Source organism: Bidens hawaiensis, unplaced genomic scaffold (genome assembly GCF_021521415.1).
Source record: "Bidens hawaiensis isolate Kalapana, Puna unplaced genomic scaffold, B.hawaiensis_p1.1 tig00035570_1, whole genome shotgun sequence".
NCBI lineage: Eukaryota > Viridiplantae > Streptophyta > Magnoliopsida > Asterales > Asteraceae > Bidens > Bidens hawaiensis.
The window spans coordinates 175,886-181,303 of NW_027505379.1; positions in this window are offsets into that span (position 1 = coordinate 175,886).

Sequence of the window (5,418 nt, forward strand, 5' to 3'; positions counted from 1 at the left end):
TTGATATTTTCTCAAATTTTCTTAAAGCATGTTCTTTGTCATATTTAAAAAATGTTTCATTTTGGTTGACCAAATAACAACAGGCTTGTGTATGACTGGGTAATCACTTTTCTGCCATATCATTCGGAGAGATCTATCTTGAGACATGCAAAACAACTATGCATCTCCACATAAAGATTAGCATATTCATTAGGTTTATATCACCTTAGATTTTACATCATCATGGGAAAGTAACCATACATGTTAATGACTATACTAAGGCCTTTTTAGCCTATTAATTCCATATGATCAGCTAAGTAGTCAATGTACTATCATTTCCCATAAACACAGTTTAATATTCAATCACCCCAATTTCTCTTCATTGTCAGGTTAATGGTTATCCTGTTTGACCAAAAATGGTCAACAGAACCAAACATACATGTGAATATATGTCCTTTCAAAGTTAGAGCTATTGACATAGTTTTAAGTGAAGGAATAAGAAACAAGTCATAATTGCCCAAATGCATTCAGTTTTCAGGTCAATGGCTATCCTTTGAATCTATAGAGATTTAAGGACCAAACATACACAGGTGCATGTCCTTCCAACTGGGCAAATGACATAATTTTCAGCAAAAATAACTACTTGAGACCTTTCCCTATAAAAATCCTTCTTTTGAGCTTCTTAAAAGCTTGAACTGAATAATCTTATCATATCTCTACACCATTAATCAACTTGCTCATGTTTTGACCAAAATATATTATTTATGCAAAATTCATTATAAATTTCATTGAATCACTTAATTTTGACATAAAACACATTTTGACACAAACAGTTGCTTCACATACTCAAATCTTAATCATTCTTTCATCATCAAGAAAAACAGACTGTATTCACATTCAATGTCTATTCTATCTTAACAACTTCAGAAGATCAGATTAAGAACATATTCAAGTAACCAAAAACATGTGATTACTCATGACATTATATAAGCAATTAATCTCACCTAAACAGATCAAACTACTTCACATAACATCAGATCAGTTAACATGATAGTCAAGAATTATCATCAATTTCAAACAAGTTGCACAGATAGTTACTTAACCACCTATCAGTTAACTTCAAAACAGTGACACACATAGAAACAGTTAAGTCACATAGCATAGAACATACTCAGTAACATATTTAGCAACATATTCAGCAACATATTCAACATATGTGACCTCTTCTAAAATATTCAAGTAGCACATAGAGATACACAACCAAGCACACATCCTTAATCAGATTTCATCAGAGTTGATCATCCCCAGGGCTTTCAAAAGAAAGTTGAACCTGGTTCTATCAAGTGGTTTGGTGAATAGGTCAGCCAGATTATCACTTGTATCAACTCTTTGCATTTCAATCAAACCTTTTTCACTGCAATCTCTGATGAAGTGATGTCTGATTTAGTCTTAGAATGTTGCACAGGATTCTTAACAGTAAAATATGCAGCAGTATTATCAATCAGAATAGGGGTGTTTAGAAAATTCAAACCATAGTCCAGCATCTGATTCTGAATCCAGAGAACTTGTGCACAGCAGGCAGATGCAACAACATATTTAGCTTCTGCAGTGGAGATTGACACTGTGGTCTGTTTCTTGCATTGCCATGACACTAGCCTTTCACCCAAAAACTGGCATCCTCCTGATGTTGACTTTCTACTCATATTGCATCCATCATAATCACTGTCTGTATATGCAATCAGATCAAATGATTGGTTCTTTGGATACCAAATCCCTAAGTCTGGTCTTCCCTTCAAATATCTGAATATTCTTTTCACAGCATTCATGTGGGAGACTTTTGGATTTGATTGGAACCTAGCACATACACACACAGCAAACATGATATCTGGCCTTGTTGCAGTCAGATACATCAGAGATCCAATCTTGGCTCTGTATTCATGCTCATCAACTGACTCCCCCTTTTCATCAGCTATCATCTTTTCTTTGGTGTCTATTGGAGTTGAGGCAGCCTTGTAATCATGACAGTTGAACTTATTCAAAATGTCCTGCACATACTTAGCTTGGTGAATGAAGATTCCTTCATCCTTTTGTTGAACTTGCAGTCCCAGAAAGAAATTCATTTCACCCATGGAACTCATGCTGTACTTGGACTTCATCATCTCTTCAAACTCCAAACACATATTTTCATTTGTAGATCCAAAGATGATATCATCAACATAGACTTGTAAAAGCAGCAAATCTGACCCTTTTCTTCTGTAGAAGAGTGTCTTGTCAATGGCTCCCCTAGTGAAACCATTTTCAAGAAGATGAGTTGACAGCTCATCATACCAAGCTCTAGGAGCCTGATGCAATCCATAGAGGGCTTTGTTTAACTTATACACCCTGTTTGGATACATGGGATCCTCAAAACCTGGTGGTTGAGCCACATACACTTCTTCATCAATCTTTCCATTAAGGAATGCAGATTTGACATCAAGCTGGAATACTTTTATGTTCTTTGAGGCAGCATATGTAAGAAAAATTCTTATGGCTTCCAGTCTTGCAACTGGTGCAAACACTTCCTCAAAGTCTATCCCTTCCGTTTGAAGACATCCCAGTGCTACAAGTCTAGCTTTGTTCTTAATCACCAAACCCCTTTCATCCCTTTTGTTTCTGAACACCCATTTGGTTCCAATTGCATATCTGTCATGTGGCTTGTCTACAAGATCCCATACTTGTAAATCTCTAAACTGGGCCAATTCCTCTTGCATTGCCTCTACCCAGCTATTGTCTTTTAAAGCTTGAGCAATATTCTTTGGTTCTAATTGGGATAGAAAGCAAGAGTACAGACAGATGTTTGCTATCTCAGAATGACTTCTTGTTACTCTTTCATGCAAGTCACCAATGATATTTTCAGCAGGATGATTCTTTTCAACAGTAGGAGTTTGTATTATCATATTTGTAGAAAAATTTGTGTCAAGATTTGTTTCATTGATTTCAGGTTCTTCAATGATCAAATCAGCTTATGCATCATGAAACTCTGGTGCTTCATCATTGTTTTGTCCTGAAGTGGATGCACCATTGTTTCCCAGATTCAAGCTTTGAAATAAGTCTTGAAATCTTACTGTTGTTGCAGCTTCTTCATCATTTGATTTGTTGCCTGTGTCACTCCCATTCTGAACATGATCATTTTGTTCATTAGGACTATCTTGACTTGTCATCTCCTGATCTTGTTCAATGTCCTTGCTTGAGGAGCTCTTCACAAAAGTGTATTCCTTTTCTTTTATAGCAACCTTTTTCCACAATTCTTCCAAGTCCAGTTCTTTCTTCTTATTTTCTTCAAGTACACTGGTCTTGTAGAATGTATCATAAAACTCTTCAGAATAAATCTTGAATGACTTTATTAACTTTTCATGATCAAACAGCCATGTTGCACCACTGACTGTGTTGAATTGATTCTCATTAAAAATAATGTCAGATGACTCTATCACACTCATGTGATCTTTCACATAAACTCTGTATGCTTTTGAGTGAGTAGAATATCCAACAAAGAAACAATCTAGTGACTTAGTTTGAAACTTGTTCAAATAGTCTCTAGTGTTCAATAAAAAACATTTGCATCCAAAGGGCTTGAAGAACTTGATGTAAGGCTTTCTATTGTTGAAAATCTCATAAGGAGTTTTATCATGCCTTTTGTTCACAAGCACTCTGTTCTGAACATAACAAGCAGTGTTGATTGCTTCAGCCTAGAATGTGACAGGTAAGTTAGCATCAGCCAACATGGTTCTTGCAGCTTCTATTAGTGTTCTGTTTCTCCTTTCTGTAACACCATTTTGTTCAGGAGTTCTTGGAGCTGAAAATTGTTGCATTATTCCTTTCAGAGCACAAAATTCTTCCATAACTCCATTCTTGAACTCAGTACCATTGTCACTTCTTATCATCTTCACTTTCTTATTCAGTTTGTTTTCAATCATTGTAACACAACCCTTAATCAACTCAGCAGTCTCATCTTTGGTACTTAGGAAATAAACCCAAGTATATCTTGAATAGTCATCAATGATCACCAAACAGTATCTCTTCTTTCTAATGATAAGGTACACTCACAAGACCAAAAAGATCCATGTGAAGTAACTCAAATGGTTGATCAATTGAATTGATGAGCTTTGTCTTATGAGTAGACATGTGTTGTTTTCCTTTTTGACATGAGTTACAGTGATCATCTAACTTGAATTCTTTTGTAGGCAAACCAATCACATGTTCACCCTTGACCAGTCTATTCATATTCTTCAAGTTCACATGACACAACTTCCTATGCCACAATTTAGATTCATTTTCAGTGGCTTTAGAAACAAAACATGCACCACCTATTGAAATAGCTTCTTTCATATTCAACTCATACAAGTTGCCATTTCTTGGTGCCATCATCATAATCATTTCAGGTGGGATCACAAACTCAGGTTTTATGATGAAACAATGAGAATCATCAAAACTGACTTTGTAACCCTTATCACACATTTGAGATATACTTAACAAATTGTATTGTAGTCCCTCAACATGAAAGACATTGTCAAAAGACACCTTCCCATTTGTCAATATCCCTTTACCCACAATCTTTCCACCATTTTCATCACTCCCAAAGGCAACTGGACCCTCATATTTCTCTACATAATTCACAAGTGACCTCTTGTCACAAGTCATGTGCCTAGAACAACCACTATCCATATACCATATATCATTCAATGGAGTGGCCTGTTCCTGCACAAAGAGAAATTTGATTAGTTCAGTGATGAGATGCAAGCTTCATCAACTTGCAACTTATCAGTGTCAATTTCAGTGGCAGCTTGGGAAGTGAGTGTAGTAGGTTCAGGATCTTCATGAGTGATCTCCAGATTATCAGACTTGTCAGTTTCATATCCACACTCTCTTGGTGTCTTGACAAGTGAAGCTGAATTGTTAAGCTCAACTGAGTCAGTCATCTTCTCTTGTAAGACATAGTCCTTAGTTTCTGAGAAGTCTCTTACATCAGTCACAACTTCAATTTTAGCTTCAGTTCTAGGTTTCCATGTGAAACCTTGTGGTTCATATCCATGTTTTAACAAGAACTTTTCATCACCAGTGAGTACAGCTTGTTTCTTTCTTTGATATACAGTTTTTCTTCTTGATTTCTCACTGCCTGATGATTTTTGTGACTCATCAGACTTGACTGAATGAGTATTTTTGGTAAATTTCAATGACTGGTTCTCCATTATCACCTGCTTTTACTTCTGAGGTGATTTACTTCTTCTCACATTCTCAGTCTTCACTTCAACTCTTGTCTCTATGCTATTCACATTTCCCTTTCCCAAATACATGGCATACTTCTCTTTGTACAAAACAAAGTCTTGACCAAACTTTGTTCCATTTGGGACATGAAATGGCTGAAACTTGAGTCTCTTATTACATGAATCAGTATGGTGTCCA